We start from the raw sequence: 23,334 nt of genomic DNA, 5'->3' as shown, positions 1-23,334 counted from the left end.
GTTCTCTTTTATGAGCATATTTTAGGGGGTGTACTCGTTTCAACCGCTATAGCAAATACAGTCATTTTAGGAGTGAGCTTGTTCTAACCTCTATTTGAACATAGCAGAGATTACTTAAAGATTGCAAAGGAATGCAAACTTCCGTGTTTTGTTATCAGTTACATAATAACTTCCGCCATATGTGGATAATTCTCATTACGTCATTCATCCGAATTTTAAAAACATTGAGCTAGTTGAACTTGTCATTCAACGATAGGATTAAAGAAAGGGGGAATCCCCGACCGTGACTTGATGATATCATCTCTAATGCGCAATACTGCGCAATGCAAATTACAAAGGTATAAAAGACTGATCGAGTATTTCTTTTTTCAGTTCCTTGTTGGTGTTTCAGGTGTAAAGTTCTGTTTTTTTGTGTGTTTATATTAATGTGGTTTTGTTTTTTAGTTGTCTATAGGTTAGACATCTTATAACAATAATATCATATTTTAAAAACTTACTTTTGAATTATTATACTAACATTGCGTTATTTAAAAAAACGGCAAGGAAAAAGGTTAAACCAAATACTATCGATTTACCAACTGATACTCTATTTAATAAAAATTTTAAAAAAATCATTTTAAAATGTGATACTGTTTTAAATGAGGATAATGGATGCTTTTTAAATAATAAAAGAAAAGACTGTTTCGATATAGTAAAACAGGAACAACAAAATACATCTTTTAAAGTAAATTTTTCTTTGGCTATAACTTCTGAAAACCAATAGATTTAGAAACATGTAGATTCTTTGTAAATAGTGGTAACGAAATTATTTTACCGAGTACAGATGTGCATGCTATAATTGAAAAAGTTTTAATAAAATTTTAGTTGAACAAGAAAACGGGAGCAATTAAGAAATCAGGGTGTGATGTTCTGAATCAAACCATCTCTTAGAAATTAAAATTAGTAAACATGATCTCCTGATCGCATCATCTTTTATAAAAATGCCTCAATGGATTTTATCTAAAAAAGTGTTCTAAATATTCAAAATAACAATAATAAATGTTTATGTATTGCATTATAGCTGCATTACATCCAGCAAAAGGTAATCCACTGCGTGTAAATAATTACATACAATATATTAATACTTTATTAAGGTTATTTGAAAAAACGAATATAAAATTCCCTGTTGAAGTATCACACATAAACAAGTTTGAACATATGTATAATTCCGTCTTTACTAAGGAACAAATTTCTCTTAATATATACGGCATTGATTATGATAATGAAACAATTTTTCCGTTACGTATAAACGAAAACACATCTGTATTCAAACATATAGATTTACTGTATTGTGAAGAAAATTACAATAGTCATTATTGTCTTTTAAAAAATCTCAATGCCTTATTGAAAAGTCATAAAAAAGAAAACTTGTGTAAAATTACCTCAATGCATTTTATCTAAAAAGAAATGTGTTCTAAATATACAAAACAACGATAATAGATGTTTTATGTATTGCATTATAGCTGCATTGCATCCCGCAAAAGATAATCCACATCGTGTTAATAATTACATACATTATATTAATTGTTTATTAACGTTATTTGAAAAAACGAATATAAAATTCCCTGTTGAAGTAGCACACATAAGCAAATTTGAACATATGTATAATTCCGTATTTACTAAGGAACAAATTTCTATTAATATATATGGGATTAATTATGATAATGAAACATTTTTTCCATTACGTATAAGCGAAAACACAGCTGTATGTAACCATATAGATTCATTATATTTAAACTCTCACTATTGTTTAATTACAAATTTAAATGGTTTAGTTAGACATTTATTAGGTATTCATCAAATATTTATTTGTAGACGATGTTTAGTATCTTTTTATAACAAACAAAATTAGATGAGGATGAGAAAGTATGTAAAGAACACACTCCAACCAAAATTAACATGCCGAAACAAGGAGATGTATTAAAATTTCGAAATCTGAAATTGTTATTACAGAATGATGTCATAATAATTGCAGATTTCGAAAGTTTATTAAAACGTATAAATAAACAAATTGGATCTAATACGATACAAGTTCATGAACATATACCATGCAGTTTTGGTTATATTGTGTGTTGGAGTAACAAATATATAAAATCAGATCTAGTTATTTATCGGGGAGAAAATGTATCGATTAAGTTTATGTCTTCTATGGAGAATGAATTAAGAAAAATAATAAACATATTAGATCAACAAAAACCAATAATACCATTAAATAGTTCTTAGTTACAGAAGTATAATCTATCCACTGAATGCTCTGTTTGCGATAGTAAATATATGAGTAACAATAGAAAAGTTAAACATCATAACCATTTAACTGGAACATATATTGCCACGGTGTGCAATATTTACAATTTGCAAATTAAACGTCAGATTAATTTTATTCCTGTATTCTTCCATAATTTATCTGCCTATGATGCACATTTATTTGTGAAAGAACTAGGTTGCACACCTGGCAATATATCTGTAATTGCTGAAAGCACTGAGAAATACACCACATTCTTCAAACATCTTAATTTTAATTGTAGACCTATCGAGTTACGTTTTGTAGACTTATATAAATTTCTTCCGAACAGTCTCGACAATTTGGTGTCAAAATTAAAACCTGAGCAATTCGTATTTACAAAGCTATATTTTTTCGATGATAAGTTTCCTTTTATTCTCCGTAAGGGAATTTGTTTTTATGAATACATAACAAATTTAGATATATTTAAAGAAACTCAATTTCCTGAAAGAGAGGCATTTAATAGCAAATTGAATGGAACACAAATTTCCGAGACCGACTATCAATATGCAAAACTGATTTGGCGTGTGTTTAAGTGTCAAAATTTAGGGGACTACCATGATCTATATTTAAAATGTGATGTACTTCTCACAGCAGATGTATTGGAAAATTTTCGAAAGACGTGTTTAAATGCTTTTAGTATTGATCCAATTAATTGTTTCACAGCACCTGGTTTGGCATGGCAAGCCATGTTATATAAAACAAAAACTGAACTTGAACTTTTATCAGATATCAATATGTATATGTTTGTAGAAAAATCGATTCGTGGAGGCGTCACACAAGCTGTATTTGGGTATACCAAAGCTAATAATCCCTACATACATGATTTTGATGCGGAGAAAGAAAAATCTTATTTACTGTATGAACGATCTGTACGGACTATCAATGATTGATAATTTACAATATGGTGGTTTTCGGTGAGAAGACAAAATTGACAATTGGCAAGACAAGAATAAAATTATCAATTGGCCCACTGATAGAGATTGTTTTTTTTTCTAGAAGTGGACTTAGAGTATCCAAATTATTTACACGAATACCATTCTGATTTTCCGTGTGCTCCCACTAATGAAGTTCCACCGAATGGTAAATACTCAAAATTACTATTAACACTTAAATCGAAATCAAATTATATCAGGCATTATAGAGTATTACAATTTTATGTAAAACAAGGTTTAATATTGGTAGAAGTACATAAAATATTATGGTTTCGTCAATGTAAATGGCTTGCATCTTATATACAAGAAAATACTCAGCGTCGCGCAAATGTTACAATTGAATTTGAAAAAGATTTCTATAAGTTATTAAATAATTATGTGTACGGAAAGACAATGGAGAATGTACGAAAACGAATTGATATAAAATTAATTAATAATAGAAAATGTGTAAAAAATTAGTAGCGTAAGATCAGTTTCAAAATTTGGTAAAATTAGGAGATAATCTTGCATTATTCCATATGTTAAAAAATTTGTAACTCTAAATAGATCGATCTGTGTAGGAGCTACAGTTTTAGAATTAACAAAATTAGCAATGTATGAATTCCATTACAATATAATGAAACCTCGATATGGAGATAAGGTTAGTATTACTTACATGGATACTGACTCTTTCATTTACTACATTAAGATCAACGATATTTATAAAGATATAAAAGACATGAACGAGTATTTTGATACTTCTCATTATGCGGAAAATCATGTTTTACATAACACAAAAATGAACACGTTTTGGGTAAAATGAAAGATGAATTAAGTGGAGTTCCTATCGTTGAATATGTTGGTTTACGAGCAAAAAATTATGCAATAAAACTGATGAAAATAAAGAGTTGAAAAAATGTAAAGGGATCAAGAAAAATGTAGTTAAAGAACGAATTACGTTTGACGATTATAAATCATGTCTATTTTAAAACGAAACTGTTCATAAAACACAATTTGAATTTGAAAGCAAATATCACAATTTAACAAAAAATCAGGTAACAAAATTAGCGCTAGATCCGTATGATGACTAAGAAAAATTTTAAATTGTAATATACATACTGTTCCTTGAGGGTATCATAATAAAAATTTAACATGTGAGATTTGTATATTATAAATATGATATTTTAATTTTTGTATATATATATATATAGTATTGACAAACAAAAAAAAATATGTCACGATGAGTTCGAGAACAAATAGTTGCAGAAATACATAAAGGTGCAAGGCGAAACTATCCTCGCCCTTATAACGAAAGGTATTTATGATTTATGGCAAGCTGATTTAGTTGAAATGAATAATGGAAAATTGAAAGGTCTAGCAAACATTAATCGAAATTTCAAATATTTATTAACTGTGATAGACACATTCTCTAAATATGCTTGGGCTATTCCTGTAAAAAATAAAACTGGGAAAGAAATTACACAAGCATTTATAACAGTACTGAGAAAAGCAAACAAAATCCTAAATTTTTACCAACTGACAGGGATCGAGAATTTTATAATTCAGAGTTTCAGAAGGCGATGAACCAAAATAACATTAAACATTATTCCACGTACAGTGATGTGAAAGCAAGTATTATTGAAAGATGTAATAGAACATTACGTAATTTAATGTGGAGACAATTTACACTGCAAGGAAAGTATAAATGGATTGGCATTCTGCCGGAATTACTACATAAATATAATAATACTATTCATTCTACTATTAAAATGAAACCTATCGACGCTATTAAAAAAGAAAATGAAAAACATCTATTGACAAACATTTATTGCAAAAAGTTTTCTGTGATGAAAAGAAAAAGTAAATTTAAGATAGGTGAATATGTAAGAATTAGTAAACTTAAAGGTTCTAGTTTTGATAAAGGTTATACACTAATTGCTAAAGTTTTCTTCACTAATCCTCCAACATATCACTTAGCAGACTCAAATAATAAACCTATTGAAGGTAGATTTTACGGACACGAATTACAATTAACGAAATTTCCAAAAACCTATTTAATTGAAAAAGTTTTGCGAAAGAAAAATAATAAGGCCTATATGAAATGGTTGGGTCTGCCAAAAAGTGAAAATTCTTGGATTCATTTAAAGCATACTATATTGTAAAAAAAGAAAAGTTAAGAATTTATAGGTGAAGCATGTCGTCACAAGTATTTCAAAAGATGAATTTTATATTTTAAATTCTAGCAACACTGTAAATTTTCGTTGCTTAGTTAAATTGTCATCATCATCATCATCACGAGGTCTATCAGTATCACAAGTAAAAAGTATATTAAATCATTTTCTCTTCAACAAACGCTGTGTTTATATGTAAAGGAGAAAAGAAAGCAAAATATTTAAAAACGCTATTTAAAATAAATGTAATATATCTGTAATAGATATCGAGAAAGAAAATATGGAATGGAAAATTCCTTTTACATGTATGGTAGCAGGTCCTACAGGCTGTGGAAAATCATATTTTGTCAAAACATTTCTTGGCCATTATAGTCAGTTATTTAAAAATATTGTATGGTGTTATGGTGAATGGCAGCCGTTGTATTATACTGTTTCAGACTGCGGGATATTTTGTTAAATTGCCATTATATTGTTTGTTTTAAAAATCCTAGAGACCAAACACAAATTAATTATTTCTCACGACAACTGTATCCAGGTAATACAAAATTTATTCAAAAAGCATATTAAGATGCAACACGAATTGCACATGGTTATTTAATTTTTGTTTTGAAACAAAATACTCCTGATGAGCAACGACTTCGAACAAATATCTTTCCAACAGATTCTTTTAATTATGTTTATGTGCCTGTAAAAAATAATTGCAATATGGTTTATATTCTAATAACTATTTGTGTTTCAGCAGGCGTAAAAAATGATAAGTAAGGAAAATGCGCATTTGTTAAAACTTTTAGCAAATTCAAAACCGAAAGCACGTAAGGCAATTTTACAAAATTCAGATCCTGATTTAATTCGCTCTATTTGTGAATGTTCCTATAACGTATTACAGGGAAATGTTCCATTAAATAAAACACAGATAAATATATTTAAAAAAATATAAAAAGGAACTGAGATATTTGGTGAAAAAGGTCCGTCATTAAAACAAAAGAAAAAACGAATAATTATACAAAAATGTGGTTTTCTTACTGCATTGCTTGCACCTATTTTAGGAGGTATACTATCTAGTTTAATTAAATATTTATGCAAAACGCACAAAAACCTATTTTAATCTCACCAGAAAAATTACATTATTATCAAACGATATTTAATCTTGATGATGAAATGAAAGAAATTTTAAATAATAAAAGTTTGAATGCAGAAGAAAAATGGATAAGATACAATTTTGTTGTGTTGAAGTCTTACAAGTGTTGAAGTCTTACAAAAATATTTAAATATAATTTAAAAACCGGCAGCAGTTACAACAACACAAACTACTACTTTACTACTATTGATAAAGAGGAGGAGGAAGAACAAGAAGAAGAGGATGATAAAATAGTACCTACTCTCCCTGAAATTTGTAAACGTAAAGCAAGACCTTTATTACGTAAATTGAAACAAAGTCCAAATATTCAATGGGACGATAATGGAAATGTGAATATTAATAATAAATTAATTCCAGGTGCAAACATAGTGGATTTGATATCCGATTGTGTTAGATGTCGTAAGAAATATATTTCAGTTGGCGGTTGGAAACCTTTTGCTACATTATTAGCAAAAGCCAATATACCCTTAGAGTACATTTGTAATCCTCAACGAATAGATTATATTAGAAAACTAATAGAGGACGAAGAGGATGATGATGAGAACGAAGAGGATGGTCCTCCACCCCGTAACCGCAAATGGCTTACTTATAAGCAATAATATTAATATTCTATTGTAATTTATTGATATTTTTGAGTATATAGAAAGACAGATGAATAATCCGTACTTTAATTATTACACGCATCAAGCAGGAGGTGGTTATAGCCTGTATAAAAGTGCAGCATATCAAGAAGGTTATGGCATTGATAGTTTTCTAGGAGGATTATTCAGTACTGTATTTCCTTTATTAAAACAAGGTGCAAAAACTGTTGGTAAAGAATTGATACGTACAGGAATTAATATAGCAGGAGATGTACAAGATAATTATAGACCTATTGAAGAGCCTTTACAAGATCAGTGGCAAGAAGCTAAAACAAATTTAAAAAAACAAATCTCAAAATAAATTAAATCCGGTGTTGGTAGGATCTCGAAGAAAAAGAAAGAAAGTTCATTTTAGCGGTTGTGGTGTGAAGCGGATAAAATGATCCAAAGATATTTTTGATTGATTATGGAGAAAAGTGATAGTTTTTATCTCACACTTCCTAGCAATAGTTCTATGGAATATTTTCCTCAAAATACTCTTGCTTGTTATACTACTAAATTATATCATCCTATTGTACTGGAGAAGGAAGTGTGGAAAACAGCTGTTGTTAAAGTACATTATACAAGTTCATTTCAGAATGCTTCCAAACATACAAATAATATTTATTATCGTATCATGAATACAAAACCTGGAACTTAACTCAAATCTAACCAGGCCACTATTAACATGTTGATGATATTCTATCTCAAATTAATCATAAAAGTGATATATTAAATTTACAATGAAAAGCCAAAGCATCTGTAAAACGAATTGAGGTTAATAGAGTAATAAAAGATCAAGAGAAGCATATAGAAGTACGCCTATCTCCTGAACTAGCCAGAATACTAGGATTTGATCATATACAGCAGGAAGATATAGATGTTGTTCATCATGCTCGTTATCCACCTGATTTACAAAAAGCGCTACCTACACTTATGTATATTTACAATAATATTATACAACCACAAATGGTAGGGGACACCATAGCTCCATTGTTACGTATTATAAATACAAATATTACAGAGCATGGTATTAATAATGTACAAATTTTTGATAATCCTCATTATGTGCCCGTGCAACGTAAACAATTTGATCAAATTATTATTGATTTAAGAGATAGTAAAGGTAATCCACTTCCTTTCCAATATGGCAGTGTATGTGTAAAATTACATTTTTGTAGACGTAATACGGTATTATAAATTTTCCCGTGTGTGAATATTAATAGTAAGAAAAAGAGAAAAAATGCAGTGTGAGTGTATGAAATCAGAATTAGATTTATTTGCTGGTTTACCCACTCAAACCAGTATTTTAGGTAATAAAATAGTTGCATATAAGCCTGTGGCTTCGATATCTGATAATGCACCAATATAATTTGTTGTCCCCGGTCATGGGGATGACTATATAGACTTACCGCACACAATGTTATTTATTAAAGGTAAAATTACTAAATCAGATGGTTCTAATTTAACTTCTGCCGATAAGAAAATTGGTCCTGTAAATAATTTTCTCAATGCAATGTTCAGTGAAGTGCAATTATGTTTGAATAATCAACTTATTTCCTACTCTTCAGATACCTATCCATATCGATCGTATATTGAAAAACTACTAAATTATAATGCTGATGCTAAATCAACGCATCTTCAAACATCAATGTGGTTTAAAGATACTGCAGGGCATATGGACAGTGTGGCCGATAGCAATGTAGGATTTAAACAACGTTTTCGTCTCACTACTTTAAGTCAGTCATTTGAATTATTGGGTTATATTCATGCTGATATTTTAAATCAGGAGAAATTTTTACTGAATGGTGTACAACTGCGTATTAAACTAATTCCAGCTAAACCTACATTTTGTCTAATGAGTGACGCAGATGCTGTTGGAAAAGTTGTAATTACAGATGCAACATTGCTTGTGAAAAATGTTGATGTATTACCAGCAGTTAAAATAGCACAAAATAAAGTATTACAAAATCCTAAATTTAGAATAAAATATCATATAACAAAAGTGCAGGTGAAGACAGAAACTCTGCCACAAGGAATTATGGATAGTACACTTCCAGATCTGTTTTCAGGCATAGTGCCTAAACGTATTATTATTGTTTTTTTACTAATACTGCTTTCAATGGTACTTATCAAACAAATCCATTCAATTTTCAACATTTTAGTATGTCGTTTTTTACACTATATATTTTTAACACTATAATTCCTGTTTCTCTATGTGTGTACTCCGTATCTTTAACAAACATACCTTCTGCTAAATCACAGTGAATATATATACTATCAAATGGGTGGAACCTAGGCGGCTTATCTCCAACATGTTCTGAGTTTTTGGTCAAGTTTCATTCGATAAAACTTAATATAGTGTTAATGGTATCTAAGGTTATCTCATACAATCTGCTAAATATTTTAACTCTTTTTTTTTCTCCTCGGTGAATTTAATATTTAAAATGCGACTAAAATCATCGGTGTATGGAAGAATTGATATAATATGTTCTTCTAATTCTTTTAAACTATATTGACCAGGTTGAACTATAAGTTGGTTTGTAAGTTAAGGATAGTCAGGAGTGTTACTACAAATTGTTAACTTATTATTTTTCTCTGTGATGTTTGGTGTTAGATATGTGCTGTAAAACCCAACTATTCCTATACTTAAATAGTTGTTACTGTTGTCTAATTCGTAATCGAGTTTCTTCCTTAAAACAGAAGTTTACTTAAATACCTTAGCCATTTATTATATAATAAATGAACGAGTTTGATTTACCTACAGATATTCCAAGAGAGAAAGTGATCAAGTTAATAGAAGATATCATTCAAAAGTTAGAATACAGCTTAAAGAAGAAATAGAAAAAAACTACGAATTGTTAGATATGCATACTACACTTTGATTACGTTATCGGTTATACTTTCTACAAAAACTGGGTTTATTAATATTTTTATACCTGTAACTATTTACTTAATACTAACGACGCCTCCTGCAACTGGAAGTGCTATTATAACAGGTTTGGCTTCTAAGTTCAACATAACCAAAAGAAAAGATGAATATAAAACCATTGTCACTTGTATTAACTCATTTAAAGAACACTTAGAGATGATAATAACATTCAATGGCAAAATGGATGAAGAATATATAAAAGATACGTTGCATAAGATCAGAGAACAACTTAAAGATATAAGATCATAAAAGGTGCTGACACCCAGGGATCCGGCGATTTATTGGGTTTGAATCAAAATTTTCTTTATAATAAATGAGTAAGAAAACTATTAATTGGGATTTAAAAGAGATGATAAAAGAAACAACAGCTAAGAAAAGAAATGGAGACTTATACCTGGTGATATTCGATGTCTTATTGTGGGTCCATCTTCTTGTCGTAAGATTTTTCTGTTATTTCACTTCTTGTTACAGCCAGGTTACTTAAACAATAATTACATCTACATGTATTCTAAAAGCATGAATCAGCCAAAGTATAAACAATTAAAAGATCGATTTGAAAAAGCAGAACTAAAGTTCAAGAAGCAAATAGCAACGTTCTTAAGCAGTAATGACTGTATTGTACCAATTGATGAATGTCAAAAATACTCTGTTGTTGTATTTGATGATTAAATTTTGGAGAACCAAGATACTTTTAGAAATTACTTTACGAGAGGTAGGCATAGACATTTAGACTGCTTCTGTCTTACACAGACATATTCAAAAGTATCTAAACAGCTTATAAGAGATAACGTTAATTTCCTATGCGTATTTAGACAAGATGATACTAATCTTAAACATGTGTATAACAAGTTTGTTGGAGGAGATATGTCTTATGATCAATTTAAAGATATATGTTCAAAATGTTGGCAAGAAGATTATGGTTTTATAGTAATTGATATGACAAGGAAGGTAAACAATGGTAAGTATAGGAACAAGATAAAACAGCTCCTAAACGTTTGACGTTTTTTTCACGTTTTTACCTTCTAACGGTTTTCGTTTTTTGACGTTTTATTCACGTTTATTGACGTTTATTGAAGTTTATTGACGTTTGTTCGTTTTCTATATAATAAATGGATGAGAAAGAAATTAATAAGAATATTAAGTTAAAGGAGATCTTGACAAAGGGCTTCAAATCTTGGAAGAAAGAGCAGGTATATACGATAAATTTAAGACACAAGAACAACATGTAATTCATGCTATCCAAAATTTAGTAAGTGAGATCTAAGAAGTAGCAGAAAAAAATAAAATCTTATAACTGAACTTGTTCCAGCTCTACATAAGACGGTTTCAATAGATCCTGGTGTACTAGAAACACCTAAAAAGATAACTTATGATAGTCCTCCAAGATGTAGTGATACACCTATAACATGAGAAATAAAACAATTAAAAAACAAATTAAAGACAATGTCGAAGGAGTAGAACCTTTAACAACAGCACAATCATTTGGTAAGATTGCAACAAAAAAATTATATAGTAGAAGAAATGATAGTGTATTTGGAATAAGAGCTGTTGAAGGAGATGGAAAAATAATAAATAAGATAGGAAATTCTGAAGTTAAAGTGAGTGGTGATGATTTGATAATTAATGGTAAAACTTAAAAAGGAACAGGTGGTCTATGGGAATTGTTAACGATGAATACTAATAAAACCATTGAAGATTATAATGATGATGATTTTGAACAGTACAAGGAAATAATAATAGAATCAGATGCTGCCTTTCAAAAATATAATCAAGATAAAAAGTAGCATGTAATAGAGGTTCTATATACGATAATATTATCAAACCTATTTGGAATGATTATATTAAGCCATTACCTCCAACACCAACAAGAAAGAAAACATCAAAGCCTGGGGAATGAATAAAAATATACAACGAATTACCTAAAGAATACATATGGATGGACGATATGAGAAAGTTAATTGATCGGTTAATAGTTATAGATGGAGAAGAAAAGGCTGGTAATAATATTTTTTATAATGATAAGGTAGGTATAGTGAGTATGATTAATAATAAGCTTTCGCAATGTATTCCTAATGATCCGAAAGGTATAGGTTATTTGATCAAGATCTTAAATACATTACCACCACGATATTGGAATGATGAGAAGCTTCGAAAAGGAGTAGTAAACGATTTGATTACTAAACTTTCATTCGAATCACATATTCCAGGATTTTCGTACTGTGGTCCGGGCACTAAGCTTCAAGATAGATTAGAAAGAGGCGATAAAGGTATTAACCAATTAAATGAGGCTTGTAAAGAACACGATATATACTATAGAGACAATAAAGATACAGAGTTAAGACATTGCAGATAAGGAACAAGAAACTAAAGCATAGAATACAGCATTTAGAAGTGATGTATCAACTGGAGAACGATTTCCTGCTTTTGGAGTTGGTACTGTTATGAATGCTAAGGTTAAGTTAGGATGTGGATTATTTGTTTTTAAATGCTATTATGTTTTATTCTTTTATGAGTACATCCCATAAAAGCGTTGTTTCAAGATTTTCATTATAATAAATGGATAGTATTCAGAGTTATGAGTTACAGAGTTTTAAACCTAACACAAGAATATTTAACAATTTGAATGAAGCTAACAAAGATATTTAGTTTGATTTCTATGTGGGGGATGTGTTTATAGATCCACAAAAATCAGATTGTCTTATGACTTTTGAAGTTGTTGGTGCATCAGCTGGAAGAACATTTGGTGCAAATGATACTATAAAACATGTAGATAACTTCTTACCATTCTTCTTTTCTCAAATTGAGATTAGAAAAGATGGAGTTGTTATAGGTAAGATTGAACTACCTGGAATAACACCTACAGCTATCGGAACACTAAAGATTACCAAACCAGAAGATGAATATCTAAAACAAGCAGGATTACAAACAGATTATAAACTTGGTCTACGAAGAATATTAGCGTTTTGTACCCATTATTATTAATTCCAGGCTTTTTGAGTGATTATAAAGAGGTTATGTGGAAAGGTGGATTGAGAGCAACATTTACAAAAGCTAATAACAATAACGATGTCTTGTACAAATGGGTTGGAACAGTAGCAGGTGCAACAGCTCCTCATGATGGAGAAATATCAATAAAGAATATGCAGATAAGAATGCCTATTATTGAATAAGAATATAATTACGAAAACAAGTTAAAGCTGAATATTCTTAGAGAATCTAAAATCATGTTTTCATTCCATACTTATGAGTGTATTCAGAAGACTGTTGTTTGTTCTTTCTTGGAGTTAGATGTTACTACTCAATTTAATTCTAGAAAATTTGATATGCCTGATTTCGTAGTTGTAATGTTCCAAGCTGATAGAAGTGGTAAACAAACAGCAGATACAAGTAAGTTCGATCATTATAAGGTAAAGAGTGTATATCTTAAGAATGGAAGGAATGAGATATTTCCAAAAGAATCAAGAAACTTAGATATTGCTAACAGAGATTACTTTAAGATGTATGAAGATTAGACTGCATTGTAGAGAATAACATGTGGCAATACCGAAACGTACTATGATCCTAAAGAGTTTATAGATAACAGACCAATGTATGTGGTTAATTGTAGTAAGAGAAAGAATGTATCGGTAAATGAGAGAACAAACATAATGATTGTAGTAGACTTTGCAGAAGCTGTAGCTAATCATACTATATGTTATGCAATTTTAATTGCACAAAAGAACTTAACATATCACCCTAAAAATGAGAAAGTAGTAGAATAATTTTAGATAGCTAAATGTATTTTTTGTAATGTTTTTGGAGGTTTTCCGTAAACGAAATTAGCAAAAATGACTAAAACGTTTTTTGCTAAAGATAAAAATTGAAGAGTGGTCATTGATTTTCTATATAATAAATACGATGGCGAGTCATATTGAGCCTTTAAATAAACTTGGAAGTCTTGAGCAAAAAAGTTATTAGATTGAGAGAATTGGAATTAGATACAGAATATAAGATTGTGAAAAAGGAAAAGCTAATGGAAAAGGAAGTTTGGAAAAAGCATTTTAGTTGAATGCGAAGAGTTTAAGGTATTTCTTCCACCTAGCCTTACAAAACTCTTACAAACAGATAAAATGCTAAATTGATCATTAAAGATGGATTAAAAATCAAATACACTGGTCTAAAAGATTATTATCCAATTGTTGAGTTCTGTACGTGAATTTCGAACGGGAAACGGTTTTATGAAATTTTCATAAAACGAACATTTTCTTTATAACAAATAAGCTATTGCTAATTATTTGAATAAGAAAAATTACGTTAAAGCATTGAGATTCCTTCGCATAGATGAGTTAGAAAAAGCTAAACCGAACGAGATAACATTATGGAAATGGATTCAAACACAACGTTATGGTCAAAGAGTTTTAGTAAATTTTGATGAGAAATGTAAGACGTTATTACCACAAGGATATAATGATGATACTGAGTCAATGTTGAAAGATATGAAAAAATATAAGGTGTTTGTTAAGTATGAAGGTTTGAAAGATTTAGATAATGGTTATAAAATACATCAGTTTTACTTTAAAATGAATCTAATACGTAACAGAAATGATTTAAATTTTTCCAAAGTAAAAAATGGAGCGGTTAATATGGATTCCCATAATAAGTTTATACTTACTAATAATTTCAATGTAATTGTGAAAAATGTGCAAACCGAAGTCCATGTAGTTTTTGATATTAACGGCTGCCTATTCATCTTGAATTATGATCAGTGGACAGAGTTTAAGAAATCATTGTTTCTCATAGAGAACGAAGTTAGCAGAAGATTCCATTATCAGTATCCAAACTTGTAATTGTAAGTGTTTTAAATTATAGTTAATTGGTTTTAAGAGTTTCATGGTTACAAAGCTATAAAACTAAGTCCATTAGATATACAGAACGCAGTGCCATTTGAATTTTAAAGATCCGTATATAAATAAGAGTGTTATTTGAGTTTTAGTAATAACGTCCTTAGAGATGTGCAAACTACAATACATTCAGTAGATAGCAAGTTTATTTCTCTAGTGATTGTCGTTTGAATTTTGAAAATCGGTTAATAAACAACGGAGATATAACAAATTTAAAATAGTATTTTAGAGTTATGGAACCTGCAATACATTCAAAAAATATTAATTTTATTTCTCTATTGACTGAATTTTTAAAATCGGTTAATAAACAACGGAAATATAAGAATTTAAAAACATAGCACCCCGCAATACGCCACTGATGACAGGGCTGGTTTTCGTGTTCAAAAGTTAACATTTTTACCTTATTTGGTGGTAATTCATTGGTTTCAAACCTTAATTCGTAATTTTAACAATTCTGGAAAATCCTGTTACAAAGAATTATTTTCCAACCATGTTTTTAGAAATGGTCTTACAACTTAGGATTTAATTCTAATATTCTAGTATTACTGAAAGTTGATGGGAACGAAAGAGAGAAAGAGACCCAAGAGATATTTCGTCATGGATTCAAAGACGCCTCTGTATTTCGTTCTTTTGACCATGGAGACTACGTCATTGATACAGCGTCCTCTCACGGTTTCTAGCTAAAAGGTCTGTTAGAGGAAAAGAATAATGTATATATGTATGTTGGCGTGAGGAGACAAAAATGAAAATGGATTGTTAATCACGCTTCAAAAAAAGAAAGAAAGAGAATGATCATAAATCTCATGTACATGTATGTTATTGCTTTTCTCTCAACTGAAACTTGCTTTTAACTGAATGCATGTGTGTGCGTGAGGCGAAAGTGTATATATGTATGTATCAGCGAGTCAGCATACTTAACTTTAACTTCTCATCATTTAGCCGATTTGGATCGATTTGGATAAAACAAAAACAATTTTTCAATCAAAAACAGTACTATAAGTTATAAGTTTTAGATTGTAAGTTTTTATGATTTTTAAATGTCATAAAAGTCTATTCAGTCTCACTTCAGCATTGTTGTTATGGAAGTATTTGCGCTATGTATAGTTAGTTTGACCCTTTTGTAAAATGATTTGTTTTTTCCTGTGTGCTATTCAAAAAATATTGGGAGGGAAAAACTGTCCTAGAACTTTCATACATACCCTACTAGTGTAATAAATTATAAAAGAAGAATTACATGTATCAAAAGAATATCTCAAAGGAATGAACTTTGAATAACAAATTGTGTAACCATTCTTCTAGAATAACAAATTGTGTAACCATTCGAACTTGAGAAGCATGAAGAAGTTTTTTTTGTTAGTTATCTTTATTACCTGAAAGTACACGGTTATCAGTCGAACGGAATGTCGCGTTAGTTGTCGTCGTATATTCTGATGATGCAGTTATCATATTCATGCAAGAGAAAGTGTTCTTAAACAATTCTTACCTGACTTTCCTCTTGGTCTGCGACCTGAAATTGCGAAAATTGTACACTTAGTACAGCTGTTTCTTACATGAAAGTTGTCAAATATATAATATTTGAATACATTGATAACAAAATAACTACGATAAAAAGATAAGCTATTTTTTTCCATAAAAATGTTGATTTCATCCATTTAATTGAATTATTAACTTGCGTGAAGTGAGTTCCTATATTTTGAGCATATAGTAATATTAAAGTAGAATCTAATAAACTACCATTATATCTTCAAAACAGAACATGGTAGTAGCATTTTCCAAACAATAAAATCTTAACATTATGAATTAGACCTACTAGGTTCCTGTAATAAATGTCACTGTTGACATATATAATTGACAATATATAATACTATCACAATCACATATTTCTTGATGTGAATCGTCGAAGAAACAGGGTCAAAGTGTGTAAATTTCTTGCCATTCTCTTATTTCTTGGTCGAGTAGTGTTGATAATGAAACCAATATTCTGGAATCAATATTTCAAGTTCCAAATTACTATTTAAATATTTGCATCCCGAGCAGTATAAATTTAGTTTTGAGCTAGTAGTCAACATATTTTAAGCTTTCAGACAAAATCCGGTTCCGAGAGCGAATGCGAAAACATGTTCCGGAATCTTAGAAGATATTTACAATCCATGTGTTTCACTTAATGTTGATAATCATAATATGGGTACGGTAACAGAACAAACTTTTGCATTACACTTGTATGTCATATCATCTCTGCCTCTCGAAAAACCGCTATGTTACATTAGTGTTAAAATGAGTTATGCCGTGCAAATAAGCCTCAAAACTGCCAGGCAGAGGTGTCATAATTTCATAATTGAATATTCCATTCTTTTGTCACAACAATGAAAAAAATAATAGAAAAGCTTCAAGTTTTATCCAGGTACTTATTGGTTTTCTGTGCCCCTATAAAAACACAGAAGTTAAACCGACATGTACTATGTAAATACGAAAAACACTTATATAATATTATTGAAGCAAACTACAACGATGTCCAGTGCGCAATATACCGAGAATCAATTTTATTATATTTTCAAGTGTTCCCGTGTACATTTTACAAAATTTTAAGAGTGGAATGTTTTTTGCTTCTCCTGGAAAGTTGCATTTTATCACATAGCGGTTATTCCAGTCGCAGCGAAGATATGAACGTTTGGAATTAAGATACGAAAATTGAGCCAGTTTGTGGTACTATGATATTCTACAAAGCATTTTATAACAATTACATTATTTTGTTTTTGTCCTCAAATGTAATATATGAACAGTAAGTATGAGTACCTTTAATAATATGTGTGTAGGCAAAAAAGTTAATGAACATATTTTTAACTTCATAACGAAACATGTCCACTATTCCATGTGGAGAGTGTTGGGCAAGATCAATTTAAATCAATTGCAATTGATCAATCAATTGAAAGTAATTGCTCTGAAAATTCATTGCAATTGATTTCAATTTCTAATTGACAATTAATTTTAATTGCTTTTGAATTCAATCATAAAATTTGGAATTAATTTTTTGTCAATTGTTAATTGTTCACCAGGTAATTGAAACTTTTAATTGTTAATTGTCAATCGGAAAGGATAAAATTGAAACATTTAATTGTTAATTGCAATTGACAATTGAAACTTGTAATTGTTAATTGTAATTTTTAATTGCAATTGAAATCATCAATTAGAACTGAAGGTAAGGAGATGTGTGTATATTGTGTTGTCCACTTTACATATTTCAAATAAGGTACTTCCAAGAAATCCTAGATAACTACCGTCCCTTCGCCCCCTGGGAAGAAAGCCGTGAAACTAAGTACTTTTTTTAAATGTATTATGCTTATGGTTCTATCCCCTCGAAGGAAGTCTATATGCCCGTCATGCATACAATAGGAATAAGCACGAGAGAGTTCGAGGAAATTTTCTTTCAAACTCGACTCGACTCAAAGCAGACATCTTTGAGCTCGACTCGAAAACTCGGCTCGAAAAATTTCCCCCAATTCGACTCGAATTCGTACCGAGTTTCCAGTCGCGTTGAGCCAATTCGAGTTAAATCCTTTGTGTAGTTCCAAGTACTACTATCTTCAAGTATCCTACATAGACAATATAATTATCAATGATACTACTACTACTATAACTAATTATTATTATAACACCGTGTACCTTTATAAACATTGAATATATGCGGTTTGTATCTGACTACTAGAAATTAGTTGACTGTCGATCTCGGCCGTCAAGAAATCTTTAGGAGGAAAGGACATCGGTCACGAGGTTCTAGATTTGGGTTCAGGAGGAACAAGTGTTCGGGCTCGAGCCAAAAATTGTTAAAAGTTATAGGACTCCAGCCAAACATGTTCAAAACTGCTCTACCCGAGTTTAGGGTTATCAACGACTTAAGCGGCTCACTCTAAGCTCATTCACTTATCAAGCCGAACCGAGAAGTGGGCCGAGCCAACAGCTCATCCAACCGAGGCAGCTCGAGCCAATTTCTCACACGAGCCAAAGCGAACCGAGATGATTCCTTATCCCAACTGAGCCGGTTCGAGCCATTTCTCAGTTGAGCTGACTAGAACCAATGGACTGGTTCGAGCCATTGGCTTCAATCGAGCCGAGTCGATGACTCCTCTCTACCGAGCCGGTTCAAGCAATTTGCTCAATTGAGCCCACTCGATGGGTCATCCAAACCAAGCCAGATCAAGCTGTACGCTCAGTTGAACCGAGCCGAGCAGGTTGACATCACTATCCCGGTTGGGCTTCTATCATACTTTGGCTAAAAAAATGGAACCGTGCAGTTCTCAACGTTGATCGTAAGAACTACAAAAGATGAAATGAAATCTTAAGTTTTACGTCCCACGGTTATGCTAAAGGAGACCGTGGTGATGGGAAATGAATGAAATGGTGGAATGAAGAAAGTGGAAGAAACGGGAGATCCCCGAGAAAACCCACAAGCACGGTGTTTGTCCACAACGAAGTCCACACAGCGCGAGCTGGGATCGAACCAGAGACCTCAAGGACCGGAGGTGAACGCTCTAGCACTGAGCCACCGCGCCCCTTGGTAAGAACTATAGTATATACTTATATTGGTGCTAACGACGTCATTATCTTTTTCCGCCACCACCGGATTTCGGGATACTTTGTTTTTCATCTTTTGTGTGTGATTTGTGTCGCTTTATGCGCCTATTCCCACATTTTGTGCATCACCGGAAGTGGGTCAAAATGGGCTTCCAAAGTGGGACGGAAATGTGTAAGAGTTCTGCTACTATCGAATTTTGAGGTCGTTAATCTCATATCGCGAATGCATTTGTGCGTCTATTTCGACGTTTTGTGCGTCACTGAAAGACGATCAAAATGGGCCTCAAAGGTGGGACCAAAATGACCCACTGCTCCGCCACTACCAAATTTCAAGGTCCTTCCTTTTGCATCGACTAGTGAATTTTCGTGTCGTTTCGTGCCCCTATTTCCACGTTTTGTGTGACACCGGAAGTGGGTCAAAATGGGCTTCCAAAATGGGACGAAAATGACCCACTGTTCCGCCATTATCGAATTTTTAGATCGTTACTTTCGAATCGTTTATTGCCTTTCTAAAAATGTTTTCTGCACCTATTTCTTGTCTTGTGCATCACCCGAGGTGAGTCAAACGGGCCTTTAAAGTGGGAGTTAAATGGCTCACTGTTCCGCCACTATCGAATTTCGGGGTTGGTTCTTTCGCATCGTTTAGTCCCTGTTTTGAAAGGTTGGTGCGTTACCGGAAGTGGGTCAAAATGAATCTACGAATATAATGTAAAAAGTTAATGCTGTTCCGCCACAAACGAATTTGGAGGACGTTTCCTTCACCTCGTTTAGAGTGTATTTTGTACCGTTTTATTCGCCTACCTCCACGTTTTTAGCATCACCAGAAATGTGTCAAAATGGTCCATCAAGGTGTGAGGAAAGAGCCATTGATCCGCCACTATCGAATTTGGAGGCCGTTTCTTTCGCATCGTATAGTACCTGCTTTGTACCGTCTTGTGCTCCTATTTCCACTTTAGTGCGACAACGAAAATGGGTCAAAATGGCCTACAAGTAGCAAAATAACTTAAGGCTGTTCTGTCACCATCGAATGTCGAGGTCGTTTTCTTCACATTTTTATGCATAATTGTGTAGCTTTGTGCATCAGTGGAAGTGGGTCAAAATGAACCTTGAAAGTGGAATGCATATGTCTTTTTCTGCCATATTTGTAGGTCGTCTTTGACCCACTTTCGTTGGTGCAGAAAACGAGGAAATTGGCGCACAAAACGACACAAAAATGGAAATTTTAAGTTTGTAAGCTTAATTATATGGAAAAGTTTCTACATTTTTCTTTTTCGTTAGTTTACTTTACGTTGATCTACATTACGTTGATTTGGGACTTTCAAATTTTATTCTTTTTTCTACTGAAAAGTATCTATAATTCAACAAGGAAATAAATATTATAATTATTATAATTATATATATAATTGAATTTATTGTTACTTGGTCCATAGCAAACACTTTACCATTTCGTACTAGCTGTTATGCGCTAAAAATATGCGCAGAAACGGTAAAAACATGCATTAAACAATGCGAAAAAAGCGACCTCGAAATTCGATAGTGGTGGGAGAGTGGGTCACCTTTCTTCCCACATTGAATGCCATTTTGATCTACTACCATTGATTCACAAAACGTGGAAATAGGCTTACAAAACGGAAGAAAACACGCACAAGACGATGTAAAGGAAACGACCTCGAAATCGTTTCTAGCGGAACAGCATTAGCTTGTTCCGTCATATTTGTCAAATTGACCCACTTCCGTTGACGCTGAAAACGAGGAAATAGGCGCACAAAACGACACAAAAATGGAAATTTAGCTTAATTACATGGAAATTTTAAGTATGTACGGTACGCTTAGTTATATGGAAAATTTAATACATTTTTCCTTTACGTTTGTCTACTTTACGTTGATTTACTTTACGTTGATTTGGGACTTTCAAGTTTTATTCGTTTTTCTACTGAAAAGTATCTATAATTCAACAAGGAAATAAATATTAATTATAGTTATAATAATTATCTATATAATTGAATTCATTGTAATTTGATCCATAACAAACAATTTACCATTTCGTACTAGCGGTTATGCCCGTTCTTCGCACTGATCAGATAAAATATCAATGTAAACAAACTGAAACACGGGAGAACAATTAAGAAACTTTTCTAAAAAGGGATATATTTTGTGTGAATATATACCCAACAACGTAAATCTGTTTCATTGGGAAGGCCGATAGGGCTTCATTTGAACGTAAATACTATTGGAAATGTCACTATACATCTGAGCAACTCCGATAAATATGGATTCGACACAAATATTGATCATTTTCTACTACTTTTACATGTCCCGGTGAACGCCCCCTCAGACCCCCTTGTTTCGAATTATGAAAAAAATATCCCCTGACCCCCAACCAATACCGCGAAAACTATGAATGTGACACTAACATCTGCCATTTTCCAATACTTTTTACCTATCCCGGTAAAAGCCCCTATGATCCTCTGGTTCCAATTTTGAAAAAAACAACGCTTCTGGCCCGCAGCAGATGGGGGCTGTATTTGGAAGTCAAAGCCTGTGGATGTATCACCATTCATCTCAGCGACAGCGAAAACTATGTATTTGACAGTAATATCGGTCATTTTGTAATATTTTTACATGTCTCGTAATTCCCCACCCCCGGTGATTCCCGGCCCGCATACAATGGTGGCTAAATTCGAAAATTAACGTTAACGAAAGTATAACCATTGATCTCAGCGACCGTGAAAACTACGGATATGACACCGGTCATTTGGATTATTTTTACATGCTTCGTGATCCCCTTTATAATGCTCTCGTTCCTTAGCTGATGGGGCTAAATGTGAAAGTAAACGCGGTCTTGAGTTTCACTATTGAGCTCATCGACCCCGAAAACTATGGATTTGACATTAATGTCGGACATTTTCGATTATTTTTACATGTCTCGGAATTAACCCCTCTGGTGACCCAAGGCCCGCAAGATGAATTTGAAAGTCATCGCTAAGGGTAGTGTCATCATTGATATAAACAAGCGCGAAAACTATGGATTTGACACTAAGATCGGTCATTTTGGATTACTTTTACGTTTCGGTATCCCCCCCTGTTGACGCACGGCCTACAGCCAATTAGGGTGAATTTGGAAGTTAATGCAATCGGAGTTTCACCATTGATCTGAGCGAGCGCGAAAACTATGAGATCGACACTGATATAGGTCATTTTCCACTAATTTTACATGTCCCGGTAAACACCTCCTGAGACACCCTGGTTCGAATTTTGTCAAAAACGCTTTGCCCTGGTGTGGGACCTGGACCAACGTATCTTAGACCAAAATTTGGTAACTCTCGGTCAAGTTGTCTGGTCCCCAGGCCGGTCCCGGTAAACGTCCCCATGAACCTCCTAGTTCGAAATTTAAAAAAAAAAAAAGCTTTTCTTCTTGATCTGGGGCCTAGACCAAGCTATTCGTGACCAAATTTTGAAAAGTTTCGGTCCACTCGGCTGATCCAGAAGCCGCACAAGGGTAGACAGACAGACACACGAACAAACTCTTTATTTTATTTATATTAGAAAGGTCAGATCCATCGTTATTTTAATAGAGTGGTGCTTGAGCGATTGATTGTAGAAATCCGATGAGTGATAATTTCATAGGCTTTTTGTTACAAGTTTAAACTCTTTTTTAAGCAGATAAGAGGGCGAGAATCATGGGTCAGAGTTGATGGCAAGGGGTTTTCGTGGGTCTGTGGGTCAAAGTGGATGAGAGTGGTTCATGGAGGGTAATGGATCATAGTGGGTCACGGTGGGTCGTGGATCA

The 23,334-nt window shown here is 32.2% G+C and overlaps 1 long non-coding RNA gene across 1 annotated transcript in view; it reads right to left on the bottom strand.

The window, feature by feature from the left end:
- Nucleotides 1-16,482, bottom strand: part of LOC145683307 (uncharacterized) — a 62,089-nt gene extending 45,607 nt beyond the window's left edge. Inside the window, exon 1 of the long non-coding RNA XR_014131008.1 lies at nucleotides 16,459-16,482. This is a non-coding gene — a long non-coding RNA (uncharacterized LOC145683307). The remainder of the gene's footprint in view (nucleotides 1-16,458) is intronic.
- Nucleotides 16,483-23,334: the final 6,852 nt, after the last annotated feature.

Source organism: Thermobia domestica, chromosome 4, assembly GCF_964235325.1.
Source record: "Thermobia domestica chromosome 4, izTheDome1.hap1.1, whole genome shotgun sequence".
In the NCBI taxonomy this organism is placed as follows: domain Eukaryota; kingdom Metazoa; phylum Arthropoda; class Insecta; order Zygentoma; family Lepismatidae; genus Thermobia; species Thermobia domestica.
The sequence above is the reverse complement of the archived record's forward strand: the minus strand, read 5'-3'. Positions and strand labels throughout refer to the sequence as shown.